This window comes from Pan troglodytes, chromosome 14 (assembly GCF_028858775.2).
Source record: "Pan troglodytes isolate AG18354 chromosome 14, NHGRI_mPanTro3-v2.0_pri, whole genome shotgun sequence".
Lineage (NCBI taxonomy): Eukaryota > Metazoa > Chordata > Mammalia > Primates > Hominidae > Pan > Pan troglodytes.
Genome location: NC_072412.2, coordinates 20080705 through 20107648, shown reverse-complemented (window position 1 = coordinate 20107648; position 26944 = coordinate 20080705). Strand labels below are relative to the sequence as shown.

At 41.3% G+C, this 26944-nt stretch overlaps 1 protein-coding gene and 1 long non-coding RNA gene across 14 annotated transcripts in view; one reads left to right on the top strand and one right to left on the bottom strand.

Moving 5' to 3' along the window:
• Positions 1–26944, top strand: part of XPO4 (exportin 4) — a 124462-nt gene that overhangs the window by 6026 nt on the left and 91492 nt on the right. For 2 of the 13 annotated variants that reach the window (XM_063792426.1, XM_063792422.1), the window contains exon 2: positions 9139–9254. The exons of 9 other annotated variants lie outside the window; for them this stretch is intronic. The gene's annotated coding sequence lies outside the window, so the exon portion shown is untranslated. Of the gene's footprint in view, positions 1–9138; positions 9255–15280; positions 15346–26944 lie in introns of those variants that run through there. 2 more of the 13 variants (XM_054664850.2, XM_063792425.1) reach the window with 2 other exon arrangements.
• Positions 1–26944, bottom strand: part of LOC107967845 (uncharacterized) — a 76835-nt gene that overhangs the window by 4426 nt on the left and 45465 nt on the right. The window lies entirely within an intron of this gene.

The following is a 26944-nucleotide window of genomic DNA, read 5'->3' as shown; positions in this document are numbered from 1 at the left end:
TTGGACTTGTGTCAAACTAATTGGAACATAGCCAGTGATCCAGAGAAGAAATGCGAAAAGGCATTTGAAATCATCCATAGATGCCTAAAAGGCAGTTGTTAAAATTTAACATCATTTTATGATTAAAACAATTGGGTAAACTAGGAATTGAAGGGAATTCTCAATATGATAACAAATAGTTATCTGAAACCATGTATTAAATGATGATATCCTCAGAAGTAAAACAGGAGTCCTAATATAACTGTTATTTAACACCTTCTGGAGGGTCTAACTGATAAAGTAGTACAAAAAATGGGAATAAGTGCAGATATTGGAAAGAAAGGCCAAAAAATGATTATTTGCAGGTGATATGACATTTCGGAAAAAAAGTTTAAGCAAAATAACTAAGACTGTTGGAACCATTAGTTCTTTGGGAAGATGACCAGATATAAGAAAAATAAATGGGTTGCAAGATTTCCTTTATATCAACAGTGATCAGCTTAAAATTGGAAAAAAGATCCCATTCTATTAGAAAGAAAAACTGTAGAAATAAATTATAGGGCACTGATAAGAAACATGCACCATTTTTATGAAGAACATGATACAGCTTATTTGCAGAATATAAAAGAGCTGAATTAAATGAAGGCTATGCTCCTTGGTCTGAAAGGTCAATCCGGTTAAGGTGGCAATTTCTCCCTCATTCATCTCTAAATTGAATATAATGTCAATCAAAATCTCTCTTTCCTCCTCACCCTTTTCTGAGGTGGGAGAAAAATTAATTGATTAGAAAATATATCTGGAAGTCTGTGAAGGGTTTGGGGACTTGATGTAGCAACTATTACAAAGTATTCAGAAGCTAAAGTAATTGAAACATAGCATTGGCATAGGAAAAGAATAGAAAGTTAGAATAGTCTAGAAACAGAACTAAGAATAAAATGGTATTTCACATTGTAAAGGTATGGGGAAGTATGCTACAAGTTTTCGATACAAGAGCCTTCAATATATAGCTGACCCCCAGCTATTTCACTTCTGGCCATTTATTCAGTTTATGGAAATACTTGCTTATACACAAAGAATGTTTACTGTAGTGTACTTTGCTATAGTGAAGATTGAAACAGCGTAAATGTCCAGTTATACCAAATTGATTTTATATACTGGTATTCTATATAATGGAGTTTTATGGAACTCTTAAAAAATATGGTATATCTAAAATGTGATAGCTTTTTTTTTAAATGGGAAGATCTGAATGAACATGGAAAGATACTCAAAATAAGACGAAAAATTGCAGAATAGAATATATGATCCCATTTCTGTTTTCTAGAAAAAGTTCTGTATATATTTGTATATGCATAGAAACGGAAATGGAAGGCTTATACTAAACTTCTTTTTTTTTTTTTCTGAGACAGAGTCTTGCTCTGTCACCCAGGCTGGAGTGCAATGGTGTGATCTCGGCTCACTGCAACTTCTGCCTCTCAGGTTCAAGCGATTCTCCTTCCTCAGCCTCCCGAGTAGCTAGGATTACAGGCATGCACCACCACACCCAGCTAATTTTTGTGTTTGTAGTAGGGACAGGGTTTCACCTTGTTGGCCAGGCTGGTTTTGAACTTCTGATCACAGGTGATCTGCCAGCTTCAGCCTCCCAAAGTGCTAGGATTACAGGTGTGAGCCACTGTGCCTGGCCTATACTAAACTTCTAAGAATGGCTACATAGGGAATGAGATTGCACATGGGAGGAGTGCTTAATATAGTTTTAATATAGTTTGAATTTTTTACAATATAAAAATTTAGACCATAAATTAATACTCCGTTTTAGTAAATTTGAATGTTGCATGCATTTCTATTTTCTTTTCTTTTCTTTGAGATGGAGTCTCACTCTGTTGCCTAGGCTGGAGTGCAGTGGCGCAATCTCGGCTCCCTGCCACCCCTGCCTCCCGGGTTCAAGCAATTATCCTGCTTCAGCCTCTAGAGTAGCTGGGACTACAGGTGCACGCCACCATGCCTGGCTAATTTGGTATTTTTAGTAGAGACAGTATTTTACCATGTTGACCAGGCTGTTCTCAAACTCCTGACCTCAGGTGATCCGCTCGCCTCGGCCTCCCAGAATGCTGGGATTACAGGCGTGAGATACCACACCCAGCCTGAATGTTGCATGTGTTTTAAAAAAATCTACCCTTTTCTTTTTTTTTTTTTCTTTGAGATGAAGTTTCACTCTTGTTGCCCAGGCTGGAGTGCAATGGCGCCATCTCGGCTCACTGCAACCTACACCTCCTGGGTTCAAGTGATTCTCCTGCCTTAGCCTCCCCAGTAGCTGGGATTTACAGGTGCCTGCCATGATGCCTGGCTAATTTTTTGTATTTTTAGTAGAGATGGGGTTTTACCATGTTGGCCAGGCTGGTCTTGAACTCCTGACCCTCAGGTGATCCACCTGCCTTGGCCTCCCAAAGTGCTGGGATTATAGACGTGAGCCACCACACCCGGCCAAAAAAAAATCTACTTTTAAAATCTACTTCCTTGAATGTCCTGCAATTATTTTTATGTTGAAGAATGTTCAAAGCTGTATCATGGTTCAGACTAAGACTAGGTTTGTGGTTTTGCATTTATAGACTTATAAATACAAATGCAGGGCATTCCATTTCCACAGATTTGTTTAATCACTGCTAAGTATAATATAACCTTGTGAATAAATAAAAGGAAAAATGTCTTTTGAGTGAGAAAGAGCTAATAGAAAACTAATAAACTTTATTCTGGAAAAGAGATAGGGATTCACTCTTTCTCTGTTTGTAATTATGGGAAAAATTAGGTCCATTGTAATTTGACAATATTTTAGAGAAGGGTTTTTCAGAGTTTAGAACATGCATAACCAATCTTAGGGTGATTATTAAAACTGCAGATTTCTGGCTGGACACAGTGGCTTACACCTGTAATCCCAGCACTTTGGGAGGCTGAGGCGGGCAGATCACCTGAGGTTGGGAGTTCGAGACCAGGCTGACCAACATGGAGAAACCCTGTCTCTACTAAAAATACAAAATTAGCCAGTGTGGTGGCGCATGCCTGTATTCCCAGCTACTCGGGAGGCTGAGGCAGGAGAATCACTTGAACCCGGGAGGCGGAGAATGCAGTGAGCCAAGATCGTGCCATTGCACTCCAGCCTGGGCAACAAGAGCGAACTCTGTCTCAAAAACAAAACAAAACAAAAAACTGCAGTTTCCTTTGCCTTACCTACGAAGGTTCTAATTTAGGAGGCCATGTTTCTTTCTTTTTTTTTTTTGAGACAGAGTCTCACCCTGTCACCCAGCCAGGAGTGCAGTGGCGCAGTGCACGTTTAGGCTCATTGCAACCTCCGCAACCTCCGCCTCCCAGGTTCAAGCAATTCTCCTGACTCGGCCTCCTGCGTTGCTGGGATTACAGGCACGTGTCACCATGCCCGGCTAATTTTTGTATTTTTAGTAGAGATGGGGTTTCACCATGTGAGGGAGTTTCACCATGTTGGCTAGACTGGTCTCGAACTCCTGACCTCGTGATCCTCCCACCTCGGCCTCCCAAAGTGCTGGGATTACAGGCATGAGCCACTGTGCTTGGCCATGGAGACCGTGTTTCATTCCATATCCTCATCTTTTTTGTCTTTCTTAGTGGGTCTGAAGGGTCAGTATAGTGAGTGGGTGGCCTCTGCCTTGTATCGGAGCCATAAGACTGTTTCTGTCCACTGTCTTTGTTGTCCAGCCAGGGCTACCTACATAATTTGCAGGGCCCAGTGAAAATGAAAATGTAAGGCCTCTTGTTCACAAAAAGCAGGGGAAAAGTGCCATTAAGTGTTGTGAAATATAAAGCATTTTTCTTTAAAAATGTTTGCACCTTGTGAGGCTTTGGATAAGTTACTGCCTTTCCAGCTTCTGTTGACTCTTTTCCAGTCACTTTTACTCTTCATCAGCCACACTAGCTTTTTTGCAACCCTTCCCACTTGTGTCCTGTGTCCTGTCACAGGGCCTCTCATATACTAGTCCTTCTGTCTGGAATGCTTTTCTTCACTGTCACTTCATCCTTCAGTTCTCTCAGTAGTCAGTTTCTCAGGGAAGCCTTCCTTAGCCTGCCTGAAAGGTGAGATTCACCTGTCCTTTTATAACAGTGTAGTTCTTTTATTTTATTTATTTTATTTTTTACTTTTTGGAGTTAGGGTCTTACTCTAAAACCCAGCTGGAATGCAGTGGTGTGATCATGACTCACTGCAGCCTCAAACTCCTGGGCTGAAGCGATCCTCCCCCTTTAGCCTCCCTAATAGGTGGGACCACAGGTGCACGCCACCACACCTGGCTATGTTATAATGTTTTTGTAGAGACGAAGTCTTGCTGTATTGCCCAGGGTGGTCTCAAGTTATTGGTAGTTCTTTTATAACACCTTATTTATGTGATTGATTAATGAACGTTGGTCTCTCTTGCTGGACTCTAATGTGTATTTGTTCAGGGACCCTGTTTGCTTTTCCTTGATTATGTGTGTCTAGTACAGGGCTTGGCACCTTGTTGCTCAGTAATATTTGTTGAATGAAAAAGGATGAATAAACGAGGAAGGGAGTAGTGTGAAATGAGACTAGGGAAATAGAGGCTGGGTTATCTTAAGGTTTTGTTTGCTGTAATAATTAGCTTGAATTCACACAGTATAAAATTTTAATCCCAGCACTTTGGGAGGCTGAAGCGGGCGGATCACCTGAAGTCAGGAGTTCGAGACCAACCTGGCCAACATGGTGAAACCCCATGTCTACTAAAAATACAAAAAATTAGCCAGGCATGGTGGTGCATGCGTGTAATCCCAGCTACTCAGGAGGCTGAGACAGGAGAATCGCTTGAACCCGGGAGGTGGAGGTTGCAGTGAGCCAAGATCGTGCCACTGCACTTGCAGTGAGATTGCACCACTGTACTGCACTTGGAGTGAGCCGAGATCGTGCCACTGCACTCCAGCCTAAAAGAGCAAAACTCCATCTCAAAAAAAACAAACAAAACAAAACAAAACAAAAACTTGTCAGATTTGTGGTTTTGATGTTTGACCGGCAGCAGTGTGAAAAATCCTGTCTGTAGCTCCACCTCCCTGGGTGGATGAGGCAGGAGAATTGCTTGAGTCCGGAAGTTCAAGCCTGGGCAACATAGCAAGACCCTATCTTTTTTTTTTTTTGGAGATGGAGTCTTGCTCTGTAACCCAGGCTGGAGTGCTGTGGTGCGATCTCGGCTCACTGCAACCTTCACCTCCCGGGTTCAAGCAATTCTCCTGCCTCAGCCTCCCGAGTAGCTGGGACTACAGGCATACGCTGCCACGCCTGGCTATTTTTTTGTATTTTAGTAGAGACAGGGTTTCACTATGTTGCCCAGGCTGGTCTCGAACTCCTGAGCTCAGGCAGTCCACCTGCCTCAGCCTCCCAAAGTGCTAGGATTACAGACGTGAGCCACCACGGCTGGCCCAAGAGCCCATCTTTTTTTAAAAAATAGAGAAATAATAACCACTACCTCAGGGAGTTAGCGCAAAGATAAAATGATTTAGCATACATTGAAAGAAAAGTGTTTAGTATAGTGCCTGGGGTATAGTAAGTGCTCTGTAAATGTTAGCTGCTATTTTGTACTTTAATGTATCAAATAACATGGCATCAAATCAAGATAACCTTATAGTAAGCACTTGATAAATACATGTTGAGTTAATTAGATTTTTTTAGAGTAACACTAGCTGATAGAACTTTCTGTGCTGATGGAAGTGTTCTTTATCTGCTCTCTCCAGTGTGGTAGCCACTTACCACATTCGTCTTGAGCTCTTGTAACATGGTTAATGTAAGGGAGCCACTGTGGTAGTGGCTACTGTGTTAGACACCACAAGTCTAGAGTGTGGCCGTTTGTTCTTTTTTTTTTTTTTTTTTTAATTGAGACGGAGTTTTGCTCTTGTTGCCCAGGCTGGAGTGCAATGGCTTGATCTTGGCTTACAGCAACCTCCACCTCTTGGATTCAAGCAACTCTCCTGCCTCACCCTCCCAAGTAGCTGGGATTACAGGCGTGCACCACCATACCATGCCTGGCTAATTTTGTATTTTTAGTAGAGACGGGGTTTCTCTATGTTGGTCCGGTCAGGCTGGTCTCAAACTCCCGACCTCAGGTGATTGGCCCACCTTGGCTTCCCAAAGTGCTGAGATTACAGGCATGAGCCAGTGCTCACAGCCTGCTCCTTTTTTTTTTTTTTTTTGAGGCAGGGTCTCATTCTGTTGCCCAGGCTGGAGTGCAGTTGCGCAATCTCGGCTCACGCCATCCTCTGCCTCCCAGGCTCAAGCAGTCTTCCAGCCTCAGCCCTCTGAGTAGCTGGGGGTACAGGCAGACACCAACCATACCCGGCTAATTTTTGTATTTTAGTAGAGACAGGGTTTCACCATGTTATCCAGGCTGGTCTTGAACTCCTGAGCTCAAGCAATCTGCCTGCCTCAGCCTCCCTAAGCGCTGGGATTACAAGCATGAGCCACCTTGCCTGGCCATGCTCTTTGCGTATTTCTTCTGATTTGTAAATACTGATTTCAATTTCTTTATTTCTTTTTTTTTTTAGACAGAGTCTTGCTGTGTTGCCCAGGCTGGAGTACAGCAGCACAATAGCAGCTCACTGCAACCTCCACCTCCTGGGCTCAAGCAATCCTCCCACCTCAGCCTCCCAGGTAGCTGGGACTATAAGCATGGGCCACCATGCCTGGCTAATTTTTGCATTTTTTGTAGAGACAAGGTTTGTCTGTGTTGCACAGGCTGGTCTTGAACCCTTGGGCTCAAGCGATCCTCCCACCTCAGCCTCTCCAAAGTGCTGGGATGACGGGCATAAGCCACCGTGCCCAGCTCCTGATTTAACATTTCAAATAATTCTTATAGGTTCTAGCTCATTATTTCTGGTTGTTGCATTCCCACTGTCAAAATGCAATACTGATTTTAGATATTAAATGCATCCTTAACAGGTTTCTGTCTTCTTATTACTTCTGGTTCTTTTTCTTGCTCTAGCATCAGCAAAGCACAATGCTTTTGACAACATTGGTGGCACACAATATTGGTGAAGAGAAGATGAATATTCTTTGCTTTGTAGTTATAAATCATTTTCATTTTTAGATTTATAAATGGCAATTAGAGTGATCAAAACAGTTTTTCATTAACTTTATATATACACCTACCTTTAGCATTTGCCCACTTACGAACTGTATCAAGCAAATTTTTTACACACAAATCAAAGAAGATGAAAGAATGATATCACATGTCGTTTCAGCAAAACAGATTGTTTTGGGTTCTTGTCACAGAATATTGGGTAATGATGTAATTCTCGTGTAATGACTGTCAATGAGATTACCATATTTTTTTCCTTGGAAGTATGTTCGTTCATTGATTGTTGAGTTGGAGAAAATTCATTTAGGGCAGGATTTCTCAAACTTGCCATTATTAGCATGTCGGGTGGATACTTTTTGTTGCTGAGGGCTGGTTCGTGCATTGTAGGATGTTTAGCAGTGTCCCTACCCTCTATCCACTAGTTGCCATTAGTGCTCCCCAGTTGTGGCAACCAGAAATGTTTCCATACACTGCCAGATGTCCCTTGGGGGACAAAATTACCTGAATTAAGAACCACTGATATAACATCATCATCTGAAGACTCAAGGTCTGAGATGACACTTACGTGATCCATTTTACCATGACTGACAGAGTCTAGAGCAGTTCAGTCTGTAGAAACTTTCTGCAGTAATAGGAATATTCTGTATTTGTGTTTTGCAATGTGATAATTACTAGCCATGCACACATGGCACTTGAAATATCCCTAGTATATCTGAGGAGCTAAATTTTTAATTAACTTAAATTTAAACAGTCTCATGTCTAGTGGCTACCACATTGAAGAACACAAAAAGGGTGTCTTTTTGCCGGGTGCAGTGGCTCACGCCTGTAATCCCAGCACTTTGGGAGGCTGAGGTGGGTGGATCACTTGAGGTCAGGAGTTCGAGACCAGCCTGACCAACATGGTGAAATCTTGTCTCTACTAAAAATGATTAAAAAATTAACTGGGAACTGGGCATGGTGGCACACACCTGTGACCGCAGGTACTTGGGAGGCTGAGGCAGGAGAATCACTTGAACCCGGGAGGTGGAGGTTGCAGTGAGCCGAGATCGCACCGTTGCACTCCAGCTTGGGCAACAAGAGCGAAACTGTCTCAAAAAAAAAAGAAAGTGTCTTTTTGCCTTCATCTTCTGACTTATCTCATAATTGTGAATGTGAAATGTCTTTTGTCGGTTTTCTTCTCTTTGTCATTATGATTGGGAAATGAAAAATTTCTAATTCTCAACAGTATTCAATGAAACCTTTCAAAAAAGACCACCAGACTGGGTGCAGTGGCTCATGCTTGTAATCGCAGCACTTTGAGAGGCTGAGGCAAGCAGATCACTTGAGCCCAGGAGTTTGAGACTAGAGTGGGCAACATGGCGAAACTCTGTCTCTACAAAAAATAAAAAATAAAAAATTATCCATGTGTGGAGGCCCGCACCTGCAGTCTCATCTACCCAGGAGGCTGAGGTGGGAGCATCCGTTGAGTCTGGGAGGTCAAAGTTGCAGTGAGCTGTGATTACAACACTGCACTCCATCCAGCCTAGGTGACAGAACAGACCCTGCCCCAAACAAAGCAAAACCCCCACCAGGTTTCTTTTATATCTTCTCAAAAGATCATGCCATATACTTGGGGCAATGTAGTAAAAAAAATTGAGGGTAATGTAATAGGGTTGATTTATTTAGTTATTGCCTCTCTCTTCCATATCATTTCATCATTCATTTTCTTATTATTTTAGTCTTTTTTTTTTTTTTTTTTTTTGAGACGGAGTTTTGCTCTTGTCGCCCAGGCTGGCATGCAATGGCACAATCTCGGCTCACTGCAACCTCTGCCTCCCAGGTTCAAGCGATTCTCCTGCCTCAGCCTCCCCAGTAGCTGGGATTACAGGCGTACACTACCATGCCTGGCTAATTTTTCTATTTTTAGTAGAGACAGGGTTTTGCCATGTTGGCCAGACTGGTCTTGATCTCCTGACCTCAAGTGATTCACCTGTCTCAGCCTCCCAAAGTGCCGGAATTACAGATAGGCGTGAGCCACTGAGCCCGACCTCTTTTTTTTTTCTTTTTCTTTTCTTTTTTGAGACAGAGTCTGACTGTCGCCCAGGCTGGAGTGCCGTGGTATGATGTTGGCTCACTGCAACCTCCACCTCCCGAATTCGAGTGATTCACCTGCCTCTGCCTCCCGAGTAGCTGGGACTACAGGTGTGCACCACCATGCCAGGCTAATTCTTTAATTTTGAGTAGAGATGAGGTTTCACCATGTTGGCCAGGCTGGTCGCAAACTCCTGACTTCAAGTGATCCACCAGCCTCAGCCTCCCAAAGTGCTGGGATTACAGGCATGAGCCACAGTGCTCAGCCTTGTTTATTTTCTAATGTTAACTCTGTTTTGCATTTCTGGGATACCTAACTTGGTCACAGTGTATATTATTATCGTCATTATTATTTTTAACATCCATTGTTGGATTTGGTTTATGAAATATCTTTTTATTAATATTTTTAATTGATATAATTGCATACGTTTGTGGGGTATAGTGTAATGTTGTAATGTTTTAATATATATATACAACGTGGAGTGATTAAGTCAAGTTAATTAACATATCCATCACCTCCCTTATGTGAAGTATCTTAAGATTTCTTCTTCTGTGTTCATGAGTAGGATTGATGTATAAATTTCTTTTCCTCCACTGTCCTCATCTGGTTTTGCTATTGGCATATTTATGATGATATGCTGGGCTCTTAAAATGGCGTAAGGAGTGTTTCCTGTTTTGTAGTCTCTTGAAGAAATCTGTATAGGATTGGAATTGCTGTATTTATCACAATAAATTTGTTTGCTATCCTTTTTTTTTTTTTTTTTGAGACGGAGTTTTGCTCTTGTTGCCCAGGCTGGAGTGCAATGGTGCAATCTTGGCTCACTGCAACCTCCGCCTCCCGGGTTCAAGCATTTCTGCCTCAGCCTCGCGAGTAGCTAGGATTACAGGCATGCACCACCACACCTGGCTAATTTTGTATTCTTAGTAGAGACAGGGTTTCTCCATGTTGGTCAGGCTGGTCTCGAACTCCCGACCTCAGGTGATACGCCCGCCTTGGCCTCCCAAAGTGCTGGGATTACAGGCATGAGCTAACACGCCCAGCCCTGTTTGCTATCCTTTTAATGTCTTTTTATTTTCCAAGGCATCTGTAGTTGCTTTCTCTTTTAATTCTTGCTTGTTTATATATTTGTGTTTTTCCTCTCCAATTTTATTAGTTATTCCAAATAAAGAACTTTTTGCTTTTTTGTTTATTGTAAACTATAGTTTTATTTTGTTTTGTTTTGAGACAGAGTCTTGTTCTGTTGCCCAGGCTGGTGTGCAGTAGCGTGACCTCTGCAGTCTTGAACCCACCGCATCTTGGGTTCAAGGGATTCTCCTGCCTCAGCCTCCCAAGTAACTGGGATTACAGGCATGAGTCACCACTACAACTAATTTTTTATATTTTTAGTAGAGACAGGGTTTTACCATATTGGCCAGGCTGGTCTTGAACTCTCAACCTCAAGTGATCCACCCGCCTCAGCCTCCCAAAGTGCTGGGATTACAGGTGTGAGCCACCGCGCCCAGCCTGGCTTATACATTTTCTGATTTCCATTATGATTTTTTTTTCATCCTTGAATTTTTCTAGTTTTTGTTATTGTTATGTTAAATCAATTTCTTACTTAATTGCTCTTGGTCAGGTAATATGTCACATACATACCAGTTATTTAAAATTTGTTTGGATATGCCTTACAGTCTAGTGTGTTGTCAGTTTTTGTTCAGTATGTGTTTGAAAAGAATGTGATATTCACTTAAAGGTGCAATGTATTTATGCTATTAAATCAAATTCATTAGATACTTCTGTCTTCCTAAGCTAACAGTTACTGAGAGTTACATGTTAATCTTCCACTCTAGTGTATTTGTTGATAGTTCTGTTTTGTTTTGTACGTATAAATTGTATTGCATGCCATTGTAGTTAAACCTTTTATAATTATGAGATGGCCCAGCATCTTTTAGTAATATTTTGCCCTAAATTCTGTTTTTCTCTGATAGCTACATCAATTTCATTAACTTTATTTTGATTAGAATTTTTTTTCTACTTTTGTAAACTTATTTTATTTTTTCATTTTTATTTTAAAAATTGTTTTGTAGAGACAAAGGCTTGCTTCGTTAACCAGGCTGGTCTTGAGCTCCTGACCTCATGTGATCTTCCTGCCTTGGCCTCCCAAAGTGTTGGGATTACAGGCATGAGCCATTGCACGAGGACTTTTTCCATCTTTGTGCTTTCAACCTTTCCATGCCCTTGAGTTTTATATGCATTTCTTATAAACAGCATAATTTTGGATTTTCTTTTTTATCCAGTCTGTCCATCTTAGTTTTTTATGTAGAGCATTTAGTTTATTACATTTACTTGTCATTACTGATAAATTATAACTTATTTGTTATCTTATTGTGTGTGCATGTGATTTTTTTCTTTCTTGCCTTCTTTTAGGGTTTGATAATCTTTTGTTTCTCATTCCATAGTTTGTTGTCATAAACTATGTTCTTAGTTTTAATATCTTATTGACCACAGTAAACATTTTAACATGCATATTCAATTTAGTCCAAAGATAATATGTATATTCTGTCCCAGCCAGAGTAATACAAAGACTAGCTTAAAAATACCTCTCTCCTGGCTGGGCACGGTGGCTCATACCTGCAATCTCAGCACTTTGGGAGGCCAAGGCAGGCGGATCACCTGAGGTTGGGAGTTCGAGACCAGCCTGACCAACATGGAGAAACCCTGTCTCTACTAAAATACAAAATTAGCCAGCGTGGTGGCGCATGCCTGTAATCCCAGCTACCTGGGAGGCTGAGGCTTGAACCCGGGAGGTGGAGGTTGCAGTGAGCCGAGATTGCGCCATTGCATTCCAGCCTGGGCAACAAGAGGGAAACTCCGTCTCAAAAAACAAACAAACAAACAAACAAAAAACCAAAAAAACCTCTCTTTTTACTTAATGTGCTATTGCTGTCCAGAGTTTTAATTGTCTTTTTTCATTTTCTCAAACTAATCTTTACTTGTTTTTGTTTTAAGAGACAGGGTCTTGCTGTGTCACCCAGACTGAAGCACAGTGGCGCAATTAAAGCTCACTGCAGCTTCAAACGTTTGGGCTCAAGTGATCCTCCTGCCTTAACCTCCCAGGTAGAATCATTTTAAAAATACAATACTTGGCCACGTGCGGTTGCTCATGCCTCTAATCCCAGAATTTTGGGAGGCTGAGGCAGGAGAATCACTTGAGCCCAGGATTTTGAGACCAGCCTGGGTAATATGGCAAAAATCCCATCTCTATAAAAATACAAAAAAATTTAGCCAGGTGTGATGTCATGCGCCTGTGGTCCCAGCTACTCCAGAGGCTGAGGTGGAAGGACTGCTTGAGCCTGGGAGGTTGATGCTGCAGTGAGCCAAGATTGTACTACTGCAGTATACCCTGGGTGATAGATTGGATTGGATTGGATTGGATCGGATCGGATCGGATTGGATCGGATTATATTGTATTTATTTTTAAGAGACAGGGTCTCACCCTCTTGCCCAGGCTGGAGTGCAGTAGTGTGATCTTGGCTCACTGCACCCTTTACCTCCTGAGCTCAAGTAATCCTGCTTCAGCCTCCTGAATAGCTAAGACTACAGGTGGAGGCCATCATGCCCAGCTATTTATTTATTTGTGAGACAAATCAATTTTTGAGACTGCCTTGTTGCCCAGGGCAGTCTTGAACTCCTGGGCTTAAGCGATCCTCCTGCCTCCGCCTCCCAAAGTGCCAGGATTACAGGTGTAAGCCACCTCACCTGGCCTTAGTGAACGTATTTAACAATATGTTTGGCCGGGTGTGGTGGCTCATGCCTGTAATCGCAGCACTTCAGGAGGCTGAGGCATGCGGATCACCTGAGGTTGGGAGTTCAAGACCAGCCTGGCCAACATGGAGAAACCCCATCTCTACTAAAATACAAAATTAGCTGTGTGTGGTGGCGCATGCCTGTAATCCCAGCTACTCGGGAGGCTGAGGCAGGAGAATCGCTTGAACCCAGGAGGCGGAGGTTGCGGTGAGTGGAGATCGCGCCATTGCACTCCATCCTGGGCAACAAGAGCAAAACTCTCTCAAAAACAAACAAAAAAAACCAATACAATGTGTTTACTCCATAGTCTTTTGCATTCAAGATCATTAATTTGGATTCACTTTACTTGAAGTATTTTCTTTAGAATTTTTTTAGGGAAGAGTACTTTGGTGGTAAACTCTCTTGGTTTTTATTTGTAGGAACATGCTTTCATTATACTCTAATCCCTGAAAGATCATTTTTCTAGATAGACATTTCTAGGTTAATAGTTATTTTCTTTCAATACCCTGAAAATGTTATTCTGGTCTCTCTTGTCTGACTTAACTTATTGCTCTAAGAAATACAGTTTAGTCTGTTATGCCTTATAAATATCTTTTTTCTTTGACTGCTTTTAAGGTCTTCTCTTTGAATTCCTCAGTTTCACTGTGATATCAGTAATATGATTTTTCCTCCTTTTTATTTAGTTTGGGATTCATTGGGCTTTCTGATTTTTAGTGTTTCTCATCAATTTTGGAATGCTTCTTTTCTTTAGCTTTGAGTCTACATCTTTCCTTTCTTTCTCCTCACCCATTGGAGCTCCATGCTGCGTCAGGTAAGGCCTGCCAAGAAACACTCAAAGGTGTAATTGAAGAGAGTTAACGAAGATAACTATTGACAGAGGCTTGGGGAGGGGTAAGATGTAAGGGAACCACAAAGGATGGTAAAGCCATTCTCAGGGCCTGCAAGGGCAGGGCGGGATAGTGGAGAATTGGAGAGAGCTGTAGTTGTAGGGGAGAGCAGCGTTAGGGAGCTGTGGCTTTTGGTGGGAAAAAGGAAGCACTGGGACAGAGTGAGGAAGCCTGAGTCATGTAGTGTCTAGAGGTCAGCCTCTCGGGGCTCTGAGTACAACAGAGCATGGATGGTCCCTTTATTCTCCTACACTCCCTGCCTTTTTTTTTTTTTTTTTTTTTGAGACTGAGTTTTGCTCTTTTGCCCAGGCTGGAGTGCAGTGGCTCCATCTCGGCTCACTGCAACCTCTGCCCTACTGGTTCAAGCGATTCTCCTGCCTCAGACTCTGGAGTAGCTGGATTATATAGGTGCCCACCACCACACCTGGCTAATTTTTGTATTTTTAGTAGAGATGGGATTTTGCCATGTTGGCCAGGCTGGTCCCAAACTCCTGACCCCAGGTGATCCACCCACCTCAGCCTCCCAAAGGGCTAGGATTACAAGCATGAGCCACTGCGCCTGGCCAATTCTCCTAGACTCTTTATGATGTGGTTTGGATGTTTTGTCCTCTCCAAATCTCATATTGAAATGACTTCTGATGTTCGAGGTGGGCCTAGTAGGAGGTGTTTGGGTCATGAGGTGGATCCCTCATGAATGGCATGGTGCCTCCCTCTGAGTTCACCGGAGATCTGGTTTAAAAGAATGTGGCACCTCCCCCCACTTGCTTTCTTTCTTGCCATATGATATGCTGGCTCTCCCTTTGCCCTCTGCCGTGATTGAAAGCTCTTGGTCTCACCAGAAGCTGAGCAGATGTTGGTACTGTGTGTATGGCTTGCAGAAACATGAGCCAAATAAGCCTCTTTTCTTTATAAATTACCCAGTCTCAAGTATTCCTTTATAGTAATGTGAAGGGACTATCATGCTTCATGTTTGTGCCTTCCTATGTTTGTAATAATTTCCCATATCTGTCTTCAGTTTTCCCAATTTTCTTTTCTTTCTTTCTTTTTCTTTTTTTTTTTTTTTTTTTTTTTTGAGACCGAGTCTTACTCTGTCGCCCAGGCTGGAGTGCAGTGGTGTGATCTTGGCTCACTGCAACCTCTACCTTCCAGGTTCAAGCGATTCTGCTGCCTCAGCCTCCCAAGTAGCAAGGACTACGGGCATACACTACCATGCCCAGTTAATTTTTTTGTATTTTTAGTAGAGACGGGGTTTCACCCTGTTGGCCAGACTGGTCTCAAACTCCTGACCTCAGGTAATCCACCCTCCTCAGCCTCCCAAAGTGCTGGGCTTACAGGTGTGAGCTACTGTGCCCAACCCCTAATTTTTTCCCCGATGTATCTAATCTGTTCTTTGATCTGTTTAGTGAGTTTTCAATGTATATTTTATTGAAGTATATTAACACAAGAAAATTCACAAATCTCAGGTGTCCAGTTTGATGATGATATGTGATTGTGTGTACTCCTGTAACTACCATCCAAACCATACATAGTAAGTCTATTGATATTTATATTTCTTTTATTATATTGCTCATAAAAGTTTTCTTGTGATATCTTGCTTTTAAAAAAAATTATTGGCTGGATGCGGTGGCTCAAGCCTGTAATTCCAGCACTTTGGGAGGCTGAGGCGGGGGGACCATGAGGTCAGGAGATCGAGGCCATCCTGGCTAACACAGTGAAACCCCGTGTCTACTAAAAATACCAAAAAAAATTAGCTGGGCGTGGTGGCGGGTGCCTGTAGTCCCAGCTGCTTGGGAAGCTGAGGCAGGAGAATGGCATGAACCCGGGAGGTGGCGCTTGCAGTGAGCCGAAATTTTGCCACTGCACTCCAGCCTGGGCGACAGAGCGAGACTCTGTTTCAAAAAAAAAAAATTATTGTAAAATTCAACATAAAATTTGCCATTCATATTGTTGTGTAACTATCACCAAAATTTATCACTATCTCCAGAACTTTGCAAACTGGAACTATATACCCATTAAATAGCAACTTCCCATTTCCTCCTGCCTCTAATCCCTGGTAACCATGATTCTACTTTCCATGAATTTGACTATTTTAACTACCTTATATAAGTGAGATCATACAGTATTTGTCCTTTTGTGTCTGGGTTATCTTACTTGGCATAATGTTTTCAAAGTTCATCCTTGTTGTAATATATCTTAGTACTTCATTCCTTTTTTTTTTTTTTTTGGAGGCAGGGTCTTGCTCTGTTACCCAGGCTGGAGTGCAGTGGTGCAATCATGTCTTATTGCAGCCTTGACCTCCCAGGCTCAAGTGATCCTCCCACTTCAGCCTGCCCAGTAGGTGGGACTACAGGTGCAAGCCACCAGGCCTGGCTAACTTTTGTATGTGTTCGTAGAGATGGGGTTTCACCGTGTTTCCCAGGCTGGTCTGGAACCCCGGAACTCAAGCAATCCACCCACCTCAGCCTCCCAAAGTGCTGGGATTTCAGGTGTGAGCCACTGCCCCCTACCACTTCATTCCTTTTTATTTCTGAATAATATTCCATTGTGTGAATATACCATGTTTTGTTTATCCATTCATTCTTTAGTGAACATTGGTACAGTCTATTAAAGCATTGCTTTCAGTTCTTTTGGATATATAGCTGGAGGTAGAATTACTGGCTTATATGATAGTTTTATCTTTGATTTTTTGAGGAACTGCCATACTATCTTCCCTAGTGGCTGTTCCTTTTTTTTTTTTTCTTTTTTTTTTGAGACGGAGTCTTGCTCTTGTCGCCCAGGCTGGAGTGCAATGGCGCGATCTAGGCTCACCGCAACCTCTACCTACTGGGTTCAAGCAATTCTCCTGCCTCAGCTTCCCGAGTAGCTGGGATTACAGGCATGCGCCACCACACCCAGCTAATTTTTGTATTTTTAGTAGAGACGGGGTTTCACCATCTTGGCCAGGCTGGTCTTGAACTCCTGACCTCGTGATCCACCTGCCTTTGCCTCCCAAAGTGCTGGGATTACAGGCATGAGCCACCGCGCCCGTCTGTGGCTGTTCCTTTTTTTGTTTGGCTGTACCATTTCTACATTTCCACCAGCAGCGTACAAAGGTTCCAGTTTCTCCACATCCTCATCAACACTTGTTATTTTCTAATATGTCTGTTCTCATGGATGTGAGGTGATGTCTTGCAGTTTTGATTTGTATTTTCCTAATGATTTGGTATGTTGGGCATCTTTTCATGTGCTTCTTGGCTATTTATGTATCTTCTTTGGAGAAATGTCTGTTAATGTCCTTTTTGTATTTTTTAATCAGGTTATTTGGTTTTTTGTCATTGAGTTGTAGGAGTTCTTTATAGATTACAGATATTAATCTTCTATCAGATAAGTAAATGATTTATAGTATTTTCTCCCATTCTGTGGATTGCCTTTTCATTCTTTTGATAATGTCATTTGATGTACAGAAGTTTTTAATTTTGGTGAAGTCTCCTTTTTACATTTTTGGTTCTTTTAAATATTTTATATTCTGTTTCTAACATTTCCAATATTTGTGAGTTTCATTTGTCTGATTCTTTAATTTATTGTTTTGTAAACTTGTAGTGGCTTATTTCCTCGTGTGTTTAGTGAAATTTATATGTTAACTCTTGGAAATGTTTATGAAAAACTCTGAAGCCTGGATTCCTCCAAGTGCCTAGGTACATAGACAACACAGGACTACTTTAATTTTATTGGCTTCAAGTTTTTTGGACAACGTGGGTCCTGTTGTGATGGGCAAGAGACCTGTCATGGGCCTGCTTGTGGGTATTCATTGTCTGAAGTAATTTACGCTCTTCCATCTATCAAGGTCCAGACCGGCAAGTTAATCCTTCCCTCCCTTCTCCCTTCTTTTTCTCTTCCCTGGTCCCCCTCCTTCCTGGTTTGTTTTGTTTGTTTTTTAAATAGTTTACCCTTGCGCTGAGGATCCCAGCTTTATGTGGAGGGATATCTTGTTAGATCCCTACCTGAGATGGGCCCTGGCTTTAATCTCCTGTCTTCTTTACGCTAGGCAGCTGTCAAAATGGAAGTTCAGGGTCACTAGAGGTTGGCACATGTCTCCAGGGTAAACACATGAGTGCTTGCATTCATCTTTGGATCCCTGCGTTCCCTTCTGTTTTAGCTTTTGATGATTCCTTAATTTCTTGTAAGCTCAGTGATGCACTTAAAATTTTTAAGAAATTTTGTCCACCATTTTTGTCTTGTTTTAGCAGAAGAGTTGTTTAAGGTCAACTGTACTATCGAGAATAGAAGGCCCACTTATTTAAAGAAATGCAAGGTTTTAAATGGACAGAAAAATGCATACAGTAATATAAATTGCATTCATATGCCTACCTCCTAGATTAGCAAATGTTCATATAGATGTTTTGCCTACAATCTTTTAAAAATATTAAGATATCACAGATATAATTGAAGCCCCCTTTGAGTCCCTGTAGACACTGTTCCCTGCCTCATCCTCATTTTCCACAGAGGCCATCATGGCTTCACAGTTGCTTATCCTTCCTTCCGTGCTTTTATACTCTTCCCGCAAATGTAAATAACATACTATTGAGTTTTAAAAATTTTATATAAATGGTATATTGTACATGTCTTGTCATTTGCCATTTTCATTCAGAATAATTTTCAGGGTTTATCTAGGTTGGTAAATATAGCTCTAGTTCAATTTTTACTGGCTTTATAAACCAATGTATGACTATACTGCAATGTATTCTCTCTTGGTGGAAATTTAAATTGTTACTTCTTCTTTTTTTTTCTATTATAGTGTTGTAGGAACATCTTTGTGGCCTTTGTATGTATGTGGGAGAGGGGAGAAGTTCTCTGGGGAATAAATGTCTAGAAGGTGGTAGAAGTGGACTTGTGCATACCTTGCTGGTTGGGACTATCAACTTTTTCTAGATAAGTCTCAATTCTAAGTGATTGTTCCATTTTATATTACCATTAGCAGTTTATAATGATACCCCAAACTTCCCCAAACACTTGTTTGTTTTTTTTTGAGATGGCGTCTGGCTCTGTCACCCAGGCTGGAGTGCCGTGACGCAATCTTGGCTTCAAGTGATTCTCCCAACTTAGCTTCTTGAGTAGCTGGGACTGCAGGTGCGTGCTACCACGACTGGCTAATTTTTGTATTTCTAGTAGAGACAGAGATTTGCCATGTTGCCCAGGCTCGTCTTGAGCTCCTGACCTCAAGCCATCTACCTGCCTTGGCCTCCCAAAGTGCTGGCATGAGCCACCATGCCCATCCCCAAACACTTGTTTTTGCACTCAATTTTTATCTAGCCAGTGAGTCAGAAATGATAGTTCCTTGTTTTAATTTGCATTTCCATGTGTTACTAGTGAGGTTGAGTGTGTTGTCATGTTTAATATCCATTTTTACTTTCTACTCTGGATTGTCTAGCCTATTGTTCATTGGCAACATTTCTGTTGCATATTTGTTTGGATTAGGTTTGGCAGCATATAACAAAAAACTAAAATTACAGTGTTTTTTAAAAAGATAGGTTTAGTTTTTCTCACATAAGAAGTATGGAGATAGATAGATATATATGTATATGAATGGTTTAGTGGCTGTAGGATGTCATCAGGGGCTTACAATTCTTCTGTTTTTCTGTTCTACTATTCTTAGAGGATATCTTCAATCTTTTAAGTCTTCTCATGGTCCCAGATGATTAGTAGAACTACAGCTATCATGTCTACTTCTGGGGAACAGGAAAGAAGAGTGTTTCTAGCTGAGTCATCTCCCTTTAGGGAATCCCACCTGAAACTTTGCTAATATCTTATTGGCCAGAACTTAATCCCATAGATCCTCCTAGCTAGAAATGGGTCCAGGAAATGTCATTTTAGGTGGGTGGGTGCATTGCTGCTGAGCAAATAAAATTAGCGTCTTGTTACTAAGGAAGGAGAGAAGAGTGAAGGCATAGTTGTCAGTTTCTGCTATAAATTGTCTTTTACTTACTTTTGTGAATGTTGTTATGTTCTGGATATTAATCCTTTGTTAATTATATCCAGTGCAATTATTGCCTTCTTGAGAGGGGAAGCCAGCTGGACTTCCTGGGTCGAGTGGGGGCACTTGGGGATCTTTTCTGTGTCTAGCTAAAGGATTGTAAATGCACCAATCAGCACTCTGTAAAAACGTACCAATCAGCACTCTGTGTCTAGCTAAAGGATTGTGTATGCATCAATCAGCACTCTGTAAAATGGACCAATCAGCAGGATGTGGGCATGGACAAATAAGGGAATAAAAGCTGGCCACCCCAGCCAGCAGCGGCAACCTGCTTGGGTCCCCTTACACGATGTGGAAGTTTTGTTCTTTCTTTCTTCACAATATATCTTGCTGCTGCTCACTCTTTGGGTTCGCACCACCTTTAAGAGCTGGAACACTCACCCCGAGGACCAGGAACCCACCAGAAAGAATAAGTTCCGGACACATTCTCATCTGTGACTAGTCTTTCACTTTACTTAATGGTGCCTTTAAATTTAGGAGGTTATGATTTTAATATAGTTCAATTTACTAATTTTTAAAAAGAATTTTTGCTTTTTATTAAGAAATTCTTCCCTACTTTGACATCATACTTTCCTATGTTTTCTTCCTATGAAAGTTTCGCTTTTCATTTTTAAATCTTAAGTTCACCTGGAATTTATTATTATGTACAATATGAGTAACTGTCTACTTTTATGTTTTTCCTTAGAAATTGCCAGTTGTTCCAGCACTATTTAAACAGACTATACAGTCTATTTTTTTTCTCATTGATTTGTCATATGTCATAGGTTTGTTGCTGGGAATTTTCTCCATTCCATTGTTTTTTCTGCTCTAATACTGTTTTTCAAAATTACTATTATGTCTTCATACGTGTTTAGATTTAGTTGGGTATTACCCCCTTCTTATTCTTTTTTTTTTTTTTTTTCCGAGATGGAGTTTTGCTTTCATTGTCCAGGCTAGAGTGCAATGGCGCAATCTTGGCTCACTGCAACCTCCGCCTTCCGGATTCAAGTGATTCTCCTGTCTCAGCCTCCCAAGTAGCTGGGTTTACAGGCATGTGCCACCACCCAGCTATTTTTTTTTTTTTTTTTTTTTTTGTATTTAGTAGAGATGGGGTTTCACTATGTTGGTCAGGCTGGCCTCAAACTCCTGATCTCAGGTGATCCACCTGCCTCGGCCTCCCAAAGTGCTGGGATTACAGGCGTGAGCCACCTCGCCTAGCCTCTTTTTTAAAAATTAATTTGACCTTTTTGTGCCTTTACCCTTACATGAGTTAGGATTATCTTGTCATATAAACCCTATTGGGATTTTAATTGGAATCGTATTACTTGTTATAGATTAATTTTGGGAGACCTGTATGCTAGTGCAGTTCTCCTATCAATTATGAGATGAATTCATTAGCAGCATTTTGCAGGTTTCCCAACTAGTGTGCTACAGAAATGGGATTAGAAACCAGGTCTTTCTGGTTCTGTAGCCCTGAGATTGTGTAAAGGGGTTTTTGAGATAGGGCAGGCCTGTTTGTAAACAGAAGGGACCACTGCTAAGGACAACTTTTAAGATAAGAAGGAGAGGAAAGACAAAGAAGGAACCAAGGCTTTATGTGAGAGAGGAGGACATAGATTTAAGAGGCAGTTATGGAGGAGGGAATATTTTGCAAGAAATTGGAGAAGGTGATAGAGGAAGAACATTGGGGAGGAAAAGAGACTTTAAAACGGAAGATATGTAAAGGAGCTTATACTAGAAGGCTTTTTTTGAAAGGACATCTTTCAAATTTGAAAGGGTAGCTTTGCTAGGGAGACAGGGATTACTTAGGGCAGTGACTCTCAAATTTGTTTTGCTAGAAAGGCCCAAAACCTGAAATTTATAGTACTCTTTGTGGAATATTATGAAATATTGTTATGGCAAATTTAATTTAACAAAATGTTTCATTTTGTGTTAATGGATTTAAATTTAGATAGGATCACTGGTAACCTCCAAAAAGTAAGGAAAGATTATGGAGGGAAAACTGAAAGTTGAGCAAATTTTTATCACTAACTTAAAATTTTTAGTGAATGAGTCAAAGACTACCAGTATTTATGTTTTTGGTTGGTACATCTATCGTTTTCTAATTAGACTATTAAACCATCTGTCTTAGTCAATTTTCTGCTGCAATAACAGAATACTACAAACTGGGTAATTTATAAAGAACAGAATTTTTTTTTTTTGAGACGGAGTCTCACTTTGTCCCCCAGGCTGGAGTGCTGTGCTGCGATCTTGGCTCACTGCTACCTCCACCTCCTGGGTTTCAAGCGATTCTCCTGCCTCAGCCTCCTGAGTAGCTGGGATTATAGGCACCTGCCATCATGCCCGGCTAATTTTTGTATTTTTAGTAGAGATGGGATTTCACCATGTTGGTCAGGCTGGTCTCGAACTCCTGACCTCAGGTGATCACCCGCCTCGGCCTCCCAAAGTGCTAGGATTACAGGCGTGAGCCACTGCACCCAGCCAAGAACAGAAGTTGATTTGGTTCATGGTTCTGGAGCTGGGAAGTCCAAGAGCATGGTGCCGGCATCTGATGAGGGCCTTCTAGCCGTGTTATCCTGTTGCAGAAGGACAAGTGAGCATGAGTGAGAGAGAGAGAGAAAGAGAAATAGGGCCTAATTTAACCTTTTATCAGGACCCCACTCTTGAGTTAGTTGGCATTAGTCTATTAATAAGGGCCAAACCCTCATGACCTAATCACCTAATCGTGGCCCCATCTCCCAATACTGTTACAATGGCAATTAAATTTTAACATGGGTTTTGGCGAACAGATTTGAATCATAGCACCGTCTGTCTCTGTCAAAGATAAACAAGAAATTAAACCTAAGAAATCCTTAAATGAGCTCTATGATATGAGTTGAACATGTGTTCTTTTCTAGTTTTGTAGCTTATTTCATATCTACCAGTAATGCCAGATTTTCAGTTTGACTTTAATATTCTCACATTTTCGTGTTTTTTAATGGTCCTATAAATGATATGTATAGTAAGCCAAGAATATTATTCAGATTTCTCTACTAGGTATCTGAGAGATGTTAGTCTACCCAACTGTGTGTCGCCAGCAATAATACTTAAGGAGGTTCAAAGCATGGGCTTTAATGTCATGCAGACCTAAGGTCAAATTCTGGTTATGATACTTACTAACTTTGTCATCTTGGGCATGCAACAATTTCTGAATCCTTTTTTCTCCAGATGTAAAAGAGGGGAAATAATTCCTACAGAGATGTTTTGGGGATTAAATGAGATAATGCATGTAAAGTATTTAGCCCTCTGCCTGGCAAATAAGTAGTAGATGTTGTTGTTAATAGTAGTAAAAAAGTTACAATTTTACAATTATTGCTGCCCAGGGAAAAGAAGAGTCTAAAGGTCCTGTAGAAAATTAGCTGGGCATGGTGGTGCGTGCCTGTAGTCCCAGCTACTGGACGAGCTGAGGCATGAGAATTGCTTGAACCTGGGAGGCGGAGGTTGCAGTGAACCGAGATTGTGCCACTGCACTCCAGCCTGGGTAACAGAGTGACTCTGTCTCAAAAAAAGAAAGGTGCTGTGGGATTTGTAGGATTTGACAATTGGGATTCCTGACTCTTTTGAGGAAAGGATTAGTAACACGATAGAGGAAGAAGCCAAAATGAGTCAGTGCAGGCAGAAATTATAGACTCATGAATTATTTATGTGACTGTTTAGTGCCTGTGTTTCCTAATAGAATTCCATAAGGACAGGGCTTTTTCCCTTCCTTTAGTATCCCTAGTTTCTGGCATGGTGCTTGGCATATAGTCAGCCCTGAAAAATACTCTTTGAATAGAAACCATTTAGATATTTTGGTGTCTCTCTGTCTCTCCTTGAAATATGTCAGTTAATCTATTCATTAGTAAGTAATCTTTAGAGTTCTAATTTTGGATGCCCCTAGAACCCTGATGGTGTTCTCCAGGAGATTTTGTGAACTGAAGGCAACTGAGCTGGGCTTGGAGGGCCATGCTGAGGGTTGGGGCTAGAAACCCCAGTCTATTGAGTTAGGAATTTGTGAGCTCCAACTCTGGAAACAAATCTCAGTTTTTCCCATCCTTGTTTTTTTTTTTTTTTTTTTTTTTTTTTTGAAGATCCTTGGAATGGTCACGGGTCTCTACTACCACCTCCTATTGCTTCCAATCCTTCTGATTTATGGGATTCCATCTCTGAAGTGTGAAGCCTTTTTAAGCTTTTACTGTAGTGGCAATGATGAGAACGTAAACAGGGAATTCAAAAAGCCCCTTTATTACTCTTTGTTTACTGAAGCTTCACAGGCTATGCAAAACACTTTAATGTCTCTGTATTGGGTCCTGGAGGAAAACTTTTAGGGAAGATTTTTTTCTTTTCTACCAGACAGCCTTAAGAATGATGAGTCTTACATAAATTTGAGCTATGTAAGTGTAGTTTCTGTTAAGAGTTAAGACTCTGGAGTCATACTACCTGGGTTTAATTTTCAGCTCTGCTTCTTACTAATAGTGTGACATTGGGCAAATTACTTATTCTTTACATACCTCAGTTTCCTCATCTGTAAAATGGGGATAATAATATTTCCTCCCATAGAGTTGTTAGGATTAGTGAGATTACCTTCCAACTTCCCTCCTCCTTCCTGTCTTTCTTCTTTCTTTCGTGTGTATGTATCTATCTAAAATAATGCCTCGTATCCTAAATGCTCAATAAATGTTAGTTGCTATTAAATGCCTCTCTCTTTTGTATGTGGTAGGCCCTAGGAATTTAGAGAGAAATAGTCCCTGGTGTCAGAGAAATAATAAAAGGAAGGGTAGGGGGCAGCAAATAAAGGTTTGTAGTCCATTATGCTAAGTTGGGTAATAGAGATGGACAAGCAATGTGTTATGTGAGATGAAATAGAGATGTTAGTTGTGCTTGGACAACTGGGGAAAGGTGAGTGAAGGTTGATGAAGGAAGGAGAGATGGAAGCAGATTTTTGAAGGATAACTTAAGATTTTTGAAGGGTAAGGAGTTTGACAGTGGGGAGTTTTATGGGTCACTACCACTTGGGGAGCTTTGAGGGAAAAATGTGTATTTTTGGTTTTGACTCCCAGCCTGTTGAATCTTTTGGGGTTGGAAATCTATTTGCCAGTTTTAAAAGGTTTCCCGGACTGTCTGGTGCAGATAGCTTGCCATTTGGAAACCATTGCCAAGTAGATTTCAAGAAGGAATTTAAAATTTTGGTTGTAGAAAACTAAAGTGACTACCATCCTGCCATTTAATATATTGACTTGATAATTTTATTGTTTGTATGATAATATTTAACCAGGTGGTTAATATAAAACAACTTTTAGATTATACTTTACTATTTCTAAAATCTGACATAAATAGAATATCATCTTCATTATATTAATATATTCAGACCTGTTCTTTCTAGTAGATTAAGTATATGTGGATATGAGGATGTCTTTTGGATTAACTTTAGACAATTTTTGTTTGTAGAATAACTAGCATATTAATTTGCACAATTATGGATATGTTGTGCTTTTTAAGGATGATAAGAAAGAATGTATGATCCAGAAATTGCTTGAGGAACTCATAGATTCGTATTTGTAGCAGTATAACATGGGTAGTAGTGTTTACTCTATGCCATACACAGAGTCAGTAATGTCAGCAGACTTTGGGATTTTGTAATCCAGAGTGCTGGGATTACAGGCATGAGCCATGGTGTCTACCCTCTACAAAAATTTTAAAATTAGCCCTGTGTGGTGGCATGCCCCTGTAGTCCCAGTTACGGAAGAGGCAAAGGCGGGAGGATCCCTTGAGCCCAAGAGTTTGAGGTTACAGTGAACTATGATCATGCCACTGCACTCCAGCCTGGATGACAGAGTGACACTCTGTTTTAAAAAACAAAACAAAAAAGACTGGGCACGGTGGCTCATGCCTGTGATCCCAGCACTTTGGGAGGCCGAGGCGGAGGTTGCAGTGAGCTGAGATCATGCCCCTGCATTCCAGCATGGGCAACAGAGTGAGATTCCGTCTCAGGAAAACAAAACAAAGCAATAAAACAAAAACCCCACAAACTCATCTTGTTGAACTAGAAAAGGTGGTGGGAATAAAAAAATTTGAAAATTGGCCGGGCACGATGGCTTACACCCATAATCCTAGCACTTTGGGAGGCCAAGGCAGGCAGATCACTGAGGTACAGGAGTTGGAGGCCAGCCTGGGCAGCATAGTGAGACCCCATGTCTACAAAAAATACAAAAATTAGCTGGGCTTGGCGCATGCCTGTAGTCCCAGCTACTGAGGAGACTGAGGCAGGAGGATTACTTGAGCCCTGGAGGTTGAGGCTGCAGTGAGCTGTGATCATGCTACTGTACTCCAGTCTGGGCAACAGAGTGAGGCTGTCTCCAAAACAGACAAAAAACACAAAAAGCAAACAAAATAATTTGAAAATGGAAAGACAAAAATACTTCTAGAATATAGTTTTTGCTGTTCAGTTTTTTTTTTTTTTGAGGCAGAGTCTTACTCTGTCACCTAGGCTCTAGTGCAGTGGCGCGATCTTGACTCACTGCAACCTCTGCCTCCTGTGTTCAAGCGATTTTCTTGCCTCAGCCTCCCTAGTAGCTGGGATTACAGGCTCCTGCCACTGAGCCCGACTCATTTTTGTATTTTTAGTAGAGATGGGGTTTCACCGTGTTGGCCAGGCAGGTGATCTACCCGCCTCGATCTCCCAAAGTGTTGGGATTACGGGCATGAGCCACCGCACCCAGCCCTCACAGTTTTATTAGTAAATTTTTTTTTTTTTTAAATTGAGATGGAGTCTGGCTTTGTTGTCCAGGCTGGAGTGCAGCAGCGGGATCTCAGCTCACTGCAACCTCTGCTGCCTGGGTTCAAGTGATTCTCGTGCTTCACCCTCCTAAGTAGCTGGGATTTACAGGTGTGCACCACCATGCCTGGCTAAATTTTTTGTATTTTTAGTAGAGACGGGGTTTCACCATGTTGGCCAGGCTGGTCTCGAACTCCTGACCCCAGGTGACCGGTACTCTTCGGCCTTCTAAAGTGCTGGAATTACAGGTGTGAGCCACCACGCTCAAAATTCTTTTTAAAGAAGTGTTAAAGAATTTAACACAATTCTTTTTTTTTGAGACTCCTTCCCCCAGGCTAGAGTGCA